The sequence below is a fragment of the Manis pentadactyla genome, chromosome 13 (genome assembly GCF_030020395.1).
Source record: "Manis pentadactyla isolate mManPen7 chromosome 13, mManPen7.hap1, whole genome shotgun sequence".
Classification (NCBI taxonomy): domain Eukaryota; kingdom Metazoa; phylum Chordata; class Mammalia; order Pholidota; family Manidae; genus Manis; species Manis pentadactyla.
This window is the reverse complement of record NC_080031.1, coordinates 94,835,426-94,850,561: the sequence shown is the minus strand read 5'-3', so window position 1 is coordinate 94,850,561 and position 15,136 is coordinate 94,835,426.

The following is a 15,136-nucleotide window of genomic DNA, read 5'->3' as shown; positions in this document are numbered from 1 at the left end:
ACAGTGGGGATCTAGGCAGAGCCCAGAGATGAGCTGAGTGATTCTGCTCATCAGTCAGCACAAGGCAGCCCAGTACAGAAAGAAACTCAAAATGCTTCTCCATCTTCGTTAATATAATCCCCGGCGGAAGTAGTAAATCCCAAGGGAAAATACTTCCGCTGGGGATAGCAAGCCCAAGGAGACAAGGGGAGGGCAGGGAGTTATTTGAGGAAATGGTGGAAGAGGGCCTAAGGGGATGAGTTGTATCAGAGGAACATGGAAGAACATGTCAGTATGAGCTGGGGAAGGCAGGTTCTATCACCAGGAAGGTGTGACAGCACTAATAGCCTAAAGCAGGCCCAACACGGTAGGATCCTCAGGTCCTGACCTGAGTAGAGACATACCTGGTCCGAGACCCCAGCACAGCAGTATCTTCTCATAGCCGATGTTCTCAAGTTCAACCCTATACAGACCCATCTACACACCTGATCATCATCATTCACTTCCTTATCATCTTCCACATGCATCAGAGTTCTCCACTCTGCTTTTTTGTTCCAACCATACAAAAGTGCTGCATTAGTTGTCCCTGTGTTTTAATGTTACGTGAACACAAATGCACAGTACATGCTTTGTGTCAACTTCTCTTCACTCTCTGTACTTGTGTTTGTAATAATCATCCATGATATGTGTGACTGTAGTTCCTTCATTCTCTGCATATAAATAGTGTCTTTATTGATTATACTTTTACGAGCATTTTGGTTACTTTCAATCTGGGGCTACTCTAAAAGGTGATATTCTGAAAATTCTATTACATGTATTTTGCTATATGGACATATTTCTAATTGGTGAATGCCTAAGAGTTAGAGAGCTAAGCTTTAGTGTTCATATTCCATCCCAATGCCTTAAACCTCAATCTTTCAAGATTTTACTTCATAATGCAATCAATCACATGCTACTCTACATTTATTCTTGCACTCTCTGTCCTGTGCCCTCATTTACGTTGGATATTCAATCAGTTCTATATTGAAAACTCACATATTCTTTCTCTTACGGCCATTGATTTTTCATATCCTTCTGTGCTTTCACTGTTACCTTAGAATTTCACAAATACATTAATTACACTAGTCTCAAAGAGAATACTCCCAATAAACCTGTTGCACAACTAAGCCACCTAACATGTGAAACACGCACACAAATGCATAATCGTAGGACACACCGTCTGCACACATAGATATGTGCTGACCTAAAACACAGACACAAAGCACAAATACCATTCTCACACACACAAAACTATCCCATATTCAAATGTGCAAACAACAGATCAGTCACACGTTAAAGAATTTATACACACAAAGCACATGACATTCCTCACAGCATTCTGCCACAATGTGTGCGTGATACACACACCTGACACAGTCACTAGAGATGAAGGTCATCTTAATTCACTGAGGAAAAGTTAGCTTGGTCAGCAAAACACACTGACTAATAATATATAGTTAAATTCTGCAAAGATAGAAATTCACCAATTGTTTCATCTGAGATTGAAGATCTAAGAGGGGGAATAAAAAGGGCACACCCACAAAAAAATGGTGGAGGAAAACCAATGGTACCAAAAATCTTAAGCAAGGTGAGTGAGTGAGTATGACGAGCCTGGACTACAGGGTCCAGAGAGTAACCCAGAAAGCTGACATAGGCTAATTCTCTGTCCAAGCCAAAGATAACTGTTTAGGACAAACTCAGTATTTCCATGAGGGAAAGTGGGGAGAGTACATTACGGAGAACAGTGTAGGAGGGAACAGAATGGAACCAGCCGCCTCCATTACTTTTGCTCCATTTTCCAGGAGTCTCAAAGCTCCACGCATGGGGTGCACAGCCTGGGTACTCTTTGGAAGACAAAGCTGGGGGTCCTGAGGGAAATGACGGACCCTCTGAATCAGAACGCTAGGCCTCTGCCTCCTCTCTTGACTCGGCCTCTTGTGCTGCTAAGTAGAGAGGAAGAGCTGCTGAAGTCTAGGCAGATCAGGGCAGTGGGAGTCCGCACAGACCTGCAGAGATCGAGCTCAGTGTCTCTGCTCCGCCAGAGAGAAAGGTCTACTTTGGGCCCAGCCGCAGTCTCCTCCTCTCCAATCTGGGAGCCTAGGGCTCTGGTTCCATGCCATCAACAGGAACTCATTTCAAATACTCCCTTAATTTAATCACATCTGCAGAGTCCCATTGACCTCCTAAGGTTAACATTCATAGGTTCTGGGGAATAGGATATGGCATCTTTCAATGCTGGGGGACCTTACTCAGATTATGACAACTAAAACAAAATGTGTTTAACCCAATGGCATATGTAGTCAGTTAAACAAATATTAAAGTATTTTATCTAATCAGTACTCTGTGGCAGCACAGGTACAACACACAGGGCAAGAATGTCCATAGAGACAACATATGTGTTTTATACCCTCCTAGCCATTAACACTTGGGCAAAATCAGAAACTGTTGAATACTTGTATTTTGGAGCTCTGGCCAGAAAAGAGACTGCAGTCTCCATGCATGTAGGACACAGCGAGCAATCAAAATGTATGGAATCGATGAAAGAGTGGCTGTACCTCGAGAGCGGATCCACGGTGGTGGCATGAGAGGGTGTATATCAGTTTCCCGGTTGACTGGAGATAGAAGCTGCTACAAACCCCTGTCCAGACATGAGAGAACAGAGAAAGATAACAAACTTTCTTTCTGCTCTCGGAGATATGCAGTGCATGTACATAAGGCATAACCTTGAGATTCAAGGGAAATCTCAACAAGGCCAAGTGCCCAAAAGTGCAAGGGTATCAGACGGGGCCGTGTTTGAAAAAGTAGGAAAACTGACAAAATGACAGAGAAACGGGCAGACTAACTCAGCCTGAACCTGGGAAGCTGTGCTCCATTGCTCACCACGTCACAAATCTTTCACAACCAGCTGGAAGGGAGCCAGAAAGGTCCAGAACAATTTTCCCACGCAGGAACCCGTAGATTCCTCCTTTGTCTTACAGAGTAGAGCAAAGCTCCTCTGTAAAAACAGGGGTTTGCTGATACAACCCCCTGTCCAGACGTGACGTGTGTGTCCTCTCGTGCATGAAGAGTGGTCACAGATTTGAAAGTGTCCCCTCAGTTCTTGCATCCAGCCACCTCCTGTCCTCATAAGCACACAGGTGTGACACTCCATCACACCCACAGCTACTCACACTCACTCACACGCACACTCGTAAGGTGATATCCACATGTGTTAAACCATCACACCCTCACTTTTCTGCACACACATTCCTCTAATTTACTTTCTCTAACATCATTCCTTCAGTACCACGGTCTCTGACCCCGCAGGTAATCCCACTCTGGTAGCACTCTGTATTTCACACCAATAGGGCTTGAAACAGTCACAATTGTATAACGTCTAAAACTCCTCTTTGTTCCCAGGCTCTTAGTCCCTTCACATACTCCCCAAATGCCACCGTCCATCTAGTGACCTCTCTCCTATCTAGCCTTCACGTGGCCACTCTGTTACGCTTTCATGGTCTCAACACATCTCACAAAGTTCTTCAAATCCTCACAGTCTTTCCTAAAAATCAAATAGATATTATATAACTACTGAAACTTTCATAGCACATAAAACACAGGTTACTCATAAATACATGGAAGATACACTGCCTCCATAAATACAATATTATGCTTCATGTCACCCAGCGCATCACACCACCTTCACACATCCGCGCCATCTCATCTCCAGACTCACTACCTAAAATTGTTGAAGAAACATGACAGGCACATACACATCAGATTATACTCACCACACTTAAATATGACACGCACCAAATGTTCCCCTCCCCGCCCCACCACCAGACACTCTCTAGCCGCCTAAAAGACAAAGTGGATGCAATTTGGAGAAGTAAACATTGGGTTGCAGTTTTTAAACAGAGGATGGGTTATTTTGTCAGGAATAAGAATTTACCTATTTATTTACTGAAGTTTGTGAATTTGAAGGCATAGTCTTTTTATTGGAAATGTAGAGGAAGAGGAAGGAAACCTGTCCGGGGATTTTCAGGATATATTTAAATCCACAGTAGAGCTGATTTAAGAAATATATGTATTTTACTGGGAAAAAGAGCAAGCTAGAAGTAATCTGTAAATTGAGAAGGTGTAAAATTCAAGATAGGCGATGAGCATGATAAGTACAGACGAACTACCGAGTCCGAGCCCTGTGTGGGCAGGGGACACGGAGGAGGGTGGCACGCTGAGTAGGCCGCTGACAGCTGTGCCATTGAAGGGTACGTAAACCCTGGAGAGCAGGGCAGGGGCCAGCGCTGGGAGGGGTTGTCTGGAGCCAACCGTGGAGGCCCTCCTGGAGTCCCCTACTCCAGCTCAGAACTCAGCAGTTCCCCCCAAGCCCTGGCCCTGCACAGCTCTGGCAACAGAGGCCCCTGTCAGGTTCCCCAGAGCAGACACCTGAGAGAGGAGCCCGGGGACAGGAGGTGGGCGTGAGGGCTCTCCTGACCCTTCAGACTCTCCCCGGGGGCAGGAGATGGCACTTTTGTTAGGTGGTCCCCAGCTGACAGACGGAAGCACTGAACCCGTGTATACATACTCCAAATGTATTCTTCCAGTAAGTAGAGTAATATCATCAAATAATACAGGCAACTTACTATGTACTAGGCGAGAATCTGAGCCTCCGATATACTGCAGTATACATCTTTAGAAATGTCACACACAAGATCCCCAATGTCACTAACATCTACTACACACAATTTTCATAATTGTTTCCTTATATTTTGGAGCAAGTGAACTTTCAAATGCTCAATTTCATGAGGTGGGGGGCGGGTTTCTATGCCTAACCTGATAATCGACTTAACATGTCTTTTTTGAATGGATAGAGATCCCAGAAAATGCCACATCTGTTTTTTTGTATTCCATTCCTCAGAATTCCAGAATTCTCAAGAGGATTCTCCTCAGCCGGAGGCACGTGTGGTGGTCCCAGACCGCAGTCAGACACCGGGAGAAGAGTCCTCTGTCTCGGAGTATTTCTCCTGCGTGTCGTCTCCAGGAAAGCTTCTAGCTGCTGCTGAGGACGGTAAGGGAGACACAAAGGCTGGACGGGATGAATAGCTGGCGCGGCTCAGCCAGATCCCTACTTACTTCACTTTCCCTTCAAAAACAGGATAGGGCTTCAGGGCAGAGGAACTAAGACTGCAGCCTCTGCAGAGGGGCAAATTTGGGGTGTGCTTTCAAGGACAGGGCAGTTCCCCATGTGAACACTGGGACAGCTGTGAGATGGTGGGCTGTGCTGGTAACAGTGTGGGAATTCAATTACCTCCTCCCTCAGATCAGCACAAACTCACTCACACACACACTATATTCCTTCACACCAGATAGAGCCCCATTATCCTTTCCTGTCACGTTTTCTCTCATATGTACATGCCTTCATTCCAGATGCGTCCTTCCCATTCTCTACAAGAGTTACACAGATACACACTTCCACCTTCCCTCCTCACACAATCATGCTCAGACTCTGCTGTCTACACACTAACCTGTAAAGAATGTACACCCTCTCACACACGTAACTTGTTCCAGCTCCCCCATAGAGCCAGCCTAAGCACTCAAACACTCACAGGCCCTGAAATGAATGCACTTTCATATACAGGCTTTCTATTCCGCATACCCCGCGCCCACAAAACCTTCAGCCCAAAGCCTTCAGCCCCTCAGAGAGCTGCACTTCTGGGAAGCTCAAGCACACTTCCTCTAACATGCTCCGTCTTTAACTGTTTCACAGTAAGAACACGTACACCCCTGTTCACGTGCATTGTCGCACCACACACACATGTCCCAGAACACACATAGACCTCCACACCCTCAATCCCACATAATCACACCACACACATACCTCAGATAAAATGTATGTCACACGGCATTCTGTGGTTTCACATATGTATGTACTTCCAGGCCATGTGCCCACATAGGAATATTCTCATGACCATCTCAACTCCTACAGACTTCACACACTTATTCTAGTTTTCTCATGTCTGAAATTTCCTTTCCCAGGAGGAGGAGGAGAAGGAATCCTTCAGTGGCATCAGTATATTCTTCAAACTCAGCCTCTTGAGATGACTCTACCCGAGGTCTTGGAGGAAAGGCAAGCTTCCTCTGACTCTACCCAAGACCCCTTTCCACCATACCTGGGAACGGCACCCGTCAAGGAGATTTACTACAGGCCGGTCCAGATGAAAAGAGGTGTGGCTGTGTCATGGGATGAGGTGGAAGTCTTGCAGCCCGCCTCAAAGAAGACCAAAAGACAATCTGCTTTTCTTGAAGAGGCTGAAAAAAAGGGTGAAGAGGCCTCAGACATATGGAGCCGCTTGTCTACACGGGAACTCGTAGATGTCAGCGACTATAGCGAAGCCTCAGAGGAGAGGGAGCAGCCTGGCAGTGCGGTGGAGCCTCCAGCCCAGGAGGAGAGCCCCAGGGCCAAGACCCCTGAGTGGCTGGTGGCCCTGGACAGCGGCTTCAGGTGCCTGGGCTGCTGCCGGGTTTTCCCCAGCTTGGAGGTCCTGCAGGACCACGTGGACAATGCGGTCCGTGAGGGCTTCAGCTGCCGGGTTTTCCATCGCATCTTGGCTTGGCTGAATGACAAGAAGGAGGAGGCGAAGGAGAATCGATGCACGATCATTTAGATGGTAGGCCAAAGAACACTTCGGCAGGAAGACATCCTCCTGCGAGTACATAGACTCTTTCAGGCCCTAGGAAAGTGGAAGGGAAGTAGTCCAGACTCTACTGAGGGCCTTCATCTCTTAGCAGCCATGATACCCACTTTGGTTAAATGTATCCACCACCTTCCCTACATACATATCTGTGTTATGCTTTGATATCATATCCAGAAACAAATTGCCAAGATCATTGTAAAGATTACTTACAAGGGAAACCCCATCAGGCTATGAGCACACTTCTCAGCAGAAACTTTACAGGCCAGAAGGGAGAGGCATGAAATATTGAACATACTGAAACAGAAAGACCTTCGACCAAGAATCCTCCACCCAGCAAGATTATAATTTAATTTGAAGCAGGGGTTAAATAATCTCCAGGTGAAGGAAGGCTCAAATAATTTGTAACAACAAAACCAGCATTACAGGATATTAAAGAGATTGCTGTAAATGAAAACGTTCCTAAGGCTAAATAGTTTTGATTAGGACATCTAGTACATAAAGGGTGGAGGAAGAAGAAGGAAAAAAAGCACTTTTAGGCTGTGTTTGAAATACAGCAATCAGCAACTTAATATAGACTGTCATATAGTAAGGAAGCTATCCTTGAGCCTTTGGTAACCACAAACCTAAAGCCTGTAATAATAATAGATACAAAAAATTAAAAAAAGAGAAATCCAGCCACAGCACTACAGAAAACCATCAAATAACAAGAAAAGAGAGGGGTCACGGGAAGATGACGGCGTGAGTAGTTCAGAGGAAATCTCCTCCCCAAAACATATATATTTATGAAAATACAATGAATACAACTATTCCTAAAAGAGACACCAGTGGATGCAGTACAACAGCCAGGATACATCTACATCTGTGAGAACTCAACATCACACGAAGGGGGCAAGATACAAGCCGTGGCCAGGTGGGACCCAAACGCTCCCCCACCCCAAAACCCAGCGGGAAGAAAGGAGTCAGAATGGGGAGGGAGTGAAAGCCCAGGACTGCTAAACAACCAGCTCTAGAAATCTGCACCCGGAGCGCAGACACAAGGTGCACGGGGTGCTGGATATTAGAGAAACAGGAAACCAAAACCTGTGGGCAGGTCCTCGCAACAGGCACCCCTAAGACAAAAGAAAACCTAGTGCTTTCTGCAAGTCTTAAAGAGACAGGGACCCCATAGCTGGACGAAGTTGTCCCGGCACACTTAGCCAGCAGCTGGGAATCCTGGGGAAACTTAGGCACCCTAAACCCTGGGGAGGCAGGGCAGCTCTGAAGCCCCTCACAGCACTAAGCAGCCTGCCAGTCGTTCCTCCAACTGGCGTGGACCCCAACACACCGGCCCAGTAGAGGGAGAGTGGCAGCGTGTAGCAGCCACTCCAAGTTAGTTCAAATAACACGTGAGAAAGGATCTGAAGAGGCAGACCTAACCAGTCTTCCTGAAAAAGAATTCAAAATAAAAATCCTAAACATGCTGACAGAGCTGGAGAGAAATATGCAAGAGCTATGTATGAAGTCCGGAGGGAGAGTACAGACGTACAGAGGGAGATTACAGAAGTGAAACAAACTCTAGAAGGATTTATAAGCAGAATGGATAAGATGCAAGAGGCCATTGATGGAATAGAAACCAGAGAACAGGAATGCATAGAAGCTGATGCAGAGAGAGATAAAAGGATCTCCAGGAATGAAACAATATTAAGAGAACTGTGTGACCAATCCAAAAGGAACAATATCCCCATTATAGGGGTACCAGAGGAAGAAGAGAGAGAAAAAGGGATAGAAAGTGTCTTTGAAGAAATAATTGCTGAGAAATTCCCCAAATTGGGTGAGGAAATAGTTGCTCAGACTACGGAGGCACACAGAACTCCCGAGAGACATGACCCAAAGAGGACAACACCAAGACACATAATAATTAAAATGGCAAAGATCAAGGAAAAGGACAGAGTATTAAAGGCAGCCAGAGAGAAAAAAGATCACCTACAAAGGAAAACCCATCAGGCTATCATCAGACTTCTCAACAGAAACCTTACAGGCCAGAAGAGAATGGCATGATATATTTAATGCAATGAAACAGAAGGGCCTTGAACCAAGGATACTGTATCCAGTACAATTATCATTTAAATATGAAGGAGGGATTAAACAATTCCCAGACAAGCAAAAGTTGAGGGAATTTGCCTCCCACAAACCACTTCTACAGGGTATCTTAGAGGGACTGCTCTCGATGGGAGCACTCCTAAAAAGAGCACAGAACAAAACACCCATAATATGAAGAATGGAGGAGGAGGAAAAAGAAGGGAAAGAAATAATCATCAGACTGCGTTTATAACAGCTCAATAAGCGAGTTAAGTCAGACAGTAAGGTAGTAAACAAGTTAACCTTGAACCTTTGGTATCCATGAATCTAAAGCCTGCAATGGCAATAAGTACATATCTTTCAATAATCACCCTAAATGTAAATGGACTGAATGCACCAATCAAAAGACAGAGTAAAAGAATGGATAAAAAAGCAAGACCCATCTATATGCTGCTTACAAAGAGACTCACCTCAAACCCAAAGACATGCACAGATTAAAAGTCAAGGGATGGAGAAAGATATTTCATGCAAACAACAGAGAGAAAACGGCAGGTGTTGCAATACTGGTATCAGACAAAATAGACTTCAAAATAAAGAAAATAACAAGAGATAAAGAAGGACATTACATAATGATAAAGGGCTCAGTCGAACAAGAGGATATAACCATTATAAACATATATGCACCCAATACAGGAGCACCAATATATGTGAAACAAATACTAACAGAATTAAAGGAGGAAATAGAATGCAATGCATTCATTTTGGGAGACTTTAACACACCACTCACTCCAAAGGACAGATCCACCAGACAGAAAATAAGTAAGGACACAGAGGCACTGAACAACACACTAGAACAGATGGACCTAATAGACATCTATAGAGCTCTACATCCAAAAGCAACAGGATACACATTCTTCTCAAGTGCACATGGAACATTCTATTCTGGATGTTCCATCCAGGTCTCAAAAAGAACCTCAGTAAATTCCAAAAGATTGAAATCCCACCAACCAACTTTTCAGACCACAAAGGTATAAAACTAGAAATAAATTGTACAAAGAAAGCAAAAAGGCTCACAAACACATGGAGGCTCAACAACATGCTCCTAAATAATCAATGGATCAATGACCAAATTAAAATGGAGATCCAGCAATATATGGAAACAAATGACAACAACAACACAAAGCCCCAACTTCTGTGGGACGCAGCAAAAGCAGTCTTAAGAGGAAAATATATAGCAATCCAGGCATATTTAAAGAAGGAAGAACAATCCCAAATGAATAGTCTAATGTCACAATTATCGAAATTGGAAAAAGAAGAACAAATGACGCCTAAGGTCAGCAAACGGAGGGACATAATAAAGATCAGAGAAGAAATAAATAAAATTGAGAAGAATAAAACAATAGAAAAAAATCAATGAAACCAAGAGCTGGTTCTTCGAGAAAATAAACAAAATAGATAAGCCTCTAGCCAGACTTATTAAGAGAAAAAGAGAGTCAACACAAATCAACAGAATCAGAAACGAGAAAGGAAAAATCATGACGGACCCCACAGAAATACAAAGAATTATTAGAGAGTACTATGAAAACCTATATGCTAACAAGCTGAAAAACCTAGGAGAAATGGACAACTTCCTAGAAAAATACAACCTTCCAAGACTGACCCAGAAAAAAACAGAATATCTAAACAGACCAATTACCAGCAACAAAATTAAATCAGTAATCAAAAAACTACCCAACAACAAAATCCCCGGGACAGATGGATTTACCTCGGAATTTTATCAGACACACAGAGAAGACATAACACCCATTCTCCATAAAGTTTTCCAAAAAATAGAAGAGGAGGGAATACTCCCAAACTCATTCTATGAAGTCAACATCACCCTAATACCCAAACCAGGCAAAGGCCCCACCAAAAAAGAAAACTACAGACCAATATCCCCGATGAACACAGATGCAAAATTACTCAACAAAATATCAGCAAACCGAATTCAAAAATACATCAAGAGGATCATACACCATGACCAAGTGGGATTCATCCCAGGGATGCAAGGATAGTACAACATTCGAAAATCCATCAACATCATCCACCACATCAACAAAAAGGACATAAACCACATATCATCTCCATAGATGCTGAAAAAGCATTCGACAAAATTCAACATCCATTCATAATAAAAACTCTCAACAAAATGGGCATAGAGGGCAAGAACCTCAACATAATAAAGCCATATATGATAAACCCACAGCCAACATCATACAGAACAGCGAGAAGCTGAAAGGATTTCCTCTGAGATCGGGAACAAGACAGGGATGCCCACTCTCCCCACTCTTATTCAACATGGTACTGGAGGTCCTAGCCACGGCAGTCAGACAAAAAAATACAAGGAATCCAGACTGGTAAAAAAGAAGTCAAACTGTCACTATTTGCAGACGACATGATATTGTACATAAAAAACCCTGAAGACTCCACTGCAAAACTACTAGAACTAATACTGGAATTCAGCAGAGTTGCAGGATACAAAATTAACACACAGAAATCTGTAGCTTTCTACATGTTTCTACGAACAATGAACGAACAGAAAGAGAAATCAGGAAAACAATTCCATTCACAATAGCATCAAAAAGAATAAAATACCTAGGAATAAACCTAACCAAGGAAGTGAAAGACCTCTACCCTGCAAACTACAAGACACTCTTAAGAGAAATTAAAGAGGTCACTAACAAATAGAAACTCATCCCATGCTCCTGGCTACGAAGAATTAATATCGTCAAAATGGCCATCCTGCCCAAAGCAATATACAGATTCGATGTAATCCCTGTCAAATTACCAACAGCATTCTTCAATGAACTGGAATAAATAATTCAAAAATTCATATGGAAACACCAAAGACCCTGAATAGCCAAAGCAATCCTGAGAAGGAATAATAAAGTGGGGGGGGATCTCACTCCCCAACTTCAAGCTCTACTACAAAGCCATAGTAATCAAGACAATTTGGTACTGCCACAAGAACAGAGCCAAAGACCAGTGGAACAGAACAGAGACTCTAGACATTAACCCAAACATATATGGCCAATTAATGTACGATAAAGGAGCCATGGACATACAATGGCGAAATGACAGTCTCTTCAACAGATGGTGCTGGCAAAACTGGACAGCTACATGTAGGAGAATGAAACTGGACCATTGTCTAACCCCATATACAAAAGTAAACTCAAAATGGATCAAAGACCTGAATGTAAGTCACGAAACCATTAAACTCTTGGAAGAAAACATAGGCAAAAACCTCTTAGACATAAACATGAGTGACCTCTTCTTGAACATATCTCCCCGGGCAAGGAAAACAACAGCAAAAATGAACAAGTGGGACTATATTAAGCTGAAAAGCTTCTGTACAGCAAAAGACACCATCAATAGAACAAAAAGGAACCCTACAGTATGGGAGAATATATTTGAAAATGACACATCCGATAAAGGCTTGACGTCCAGAATATATAAAGAGCTCACACGCCTCAACAAACAAAAAACAAATAACCCAATTAAAAAATGGGCAGAGGAACTGAACAGACGGTTCTCCAAAAAAGAAATACAGATGGCCAACAGACACATGAAAAGATGCTCCACATCGCTAATTATCAGAGAAATGCAAATTAAAACTACAATGAGGTATCACCTCACACCAGTAAGGATGGCTGCCATCCAAAAGACAAACAACAACAAATTATCATGTATATAAATGTTGAATCACTATGTTGTACACCTGAAACTAATGTAATGTGATACTGTGTGTCAACTACCCTTCAATAAAAAATTATCTACAATAATAATAATAATAATAATAATAATCCAATCAAAAAATGGGCAGAGGAGCTGAATAGACAGTTCTCTAAAGAAGAAATCCAGATGGCCAACAGGCACATGAAAAGATGCTCCACATCGCTAATCATCAGAGAAATGCAAATTAAAACCACAATGAGATATCACCTCACACCAGTAAGGATCACCATCATCGAAAGACAAACAACAACAAATGTTGGCGAGGTTGTGGAGAAAGGGGAACCCTCCTACACTGCTGGTGGGAATATAAATTAGTTCAAAAATTGTGTAAAGCAGTATGGAGGTTCCTCAAAATGCTCAAAATAGAAATACCACTTGACCCAGGAATTCCACTTCTAGGAATTTACCCTAAGAATGCAGCACTCCAGTTTGAAAAAGACAGATGCACCCCTATGTTTATCGCTGCACTGTTTACAGTAGCCAAGATATGGAAGCAACCTAAACGTCCATCAGTAGATGAATGGATAAAGAAGATGTGGTACATATACACAGTGGAATATTACGCAGCCATAAGAAAAAAACAGATCCTACCATTCACAAGAACATGGATGGAGCTAGAGGGTATTATGCTCAGTGAAATAAGCCAAGCGGAGAAAGAGAAATACCAAATGATTTCACTCATCTGTGGAGTATAAGAACAAAGGAAAACTGAAGGAACAAAACAGCAGCAGAATCACAGAATCCAAGAATGGACTAATAGTTACCAAAGGGAAAGGGACTGGGGACAATGGGTGGGAAGGGAGGGATAAGGGTTGGGAAAAAAGAAAGAGGACATTACAATTAGCATGTATAGTGCATGGGGGACACGGGGAGGGCTGCGCAACACAGAGAAGACAAGTAGTGATTTTACAGCATCTTACTATGCAGATGGACAGTGACTGTGAAGGGCTATGTTGGGGGGACCTGGTGAAGGGGGGAACCTAGTAAACACAATGTTCTTTCTGTAACTGTACATTAATGATACCAGAATAAAAAAATATAAAAAAATAAAAAATAAAGAATGGACTAATAGTTACCAAAGGAAAAGGGACTGGGGAGGATGGGAGGGAGGGGAGGGATAAGGGTGGGGAAAAAGAAAGGGGGCATTACGATTAGCATGTATAGTGCGAGGGGGGTACGGAGAGGGCTGTGCAACACAGAGAAGGCAAGTAGTGATTTTACAGCATCTTACTACGCAGATGGACAGTGACTGTGAAGGGGTATGTGGGGGGGACTTGGTGAAGGGGGGAGCCTAGTAAACATAATGTTCTTCATGTAATTGTAGATTAATGATACCAAAATAAAAATAATAAAAAAATAAAAACCCTATTAGTTAAAAAGTAAGGTTCTTAACATACTGTTTAACAAACAGACAATAACTCAGCTCACCTTGGGAGCAAAGCAGGCAGTCTTGAGTGACATGCTTCCAGACCAGGAAACTGCTGTCCTTGGAGGAAATCAGAGCAGTAAATTTCTTGTAAATAACCCAGAAAACTAATAAGAAACTTAGTGTCTCTTCAAAGATTAATATTTTTGGACTGCTTAGCAGGTGTACATCCCTAGGCCTTTGTCTCTCAACCACCCATAAAACCCCTAGACAACGCACCAACCCGGGGCTCTTTTGTCCCCTCCTGGTGTGAGCCAGTAGCTCTGTACTCTCACTTTATCTCTAAATAAAAGCCTCTCACTTGCTCTCCTACCTTGAGTGTTTGTGAAGTTCATTCTTCAACTCCACAAACAAGAACCCTGGCATCAAAGGGGCACAAAAATTTTCAATCATAATGTAGGCTGGTCACAGAGAATAAAGCCAGTGATTCTGTAACAACCTTATCAACATAAGTTGATAGTATCTGTGCTAGTGGGAGTAAGGATTTAATAATATGGGTAACTGTTGAACCACTGTGCTGTATACATGAAACTAAAATAAGAATGAATATCAATAAAAAGGATTAATAAAACTAAAGCTTGTTCTTTGCAAAAACTAATAAAATAGCAAACCCACAGCAAGAATAATCAGGAAAGAGTATAAACAACATTAGGAATGAAAAAGAATAGCTATCACAGACTTAAGAGTTTTTTAAGCAAAACAGATTACTCTGAGCAACTGTATGCAATCCATATGAAAAGTTAAATGAAATGGAACGTTTCCTAGAAAAATGGTTTGCCAAAACAAACTCGAGAAGAAATGGAAAATCTGAATAAGCCTATAAAATAAAGCAAATCAATAGTTACTCTACTCACAAAAACAATACCAAAACACAAGGCCCAGACAGTTGAAGAGGCTGTTCTGTCTTAGTACAATGTTTCAGAAAACAGGAAAGAAGGAAGGGAAAACTCTTCAATTGATTTCATGATACCAGTAAACTCTTAAATGACAGACAAGAAAATTATGTGCCAATCTCACTTAACGAAAATAGAGAAAAAAATTCTAAATAAAATGTTAGCAAATCAGACTTTAGAAGGCAGTATCTCATGACCTCAAGAGCACATCCCAGTAACACAAGTGTAAATAAATTCTAATCTAATCTTTTCATGTAAATCACCACATTAACACATCAAAAAAGAAAAATCTG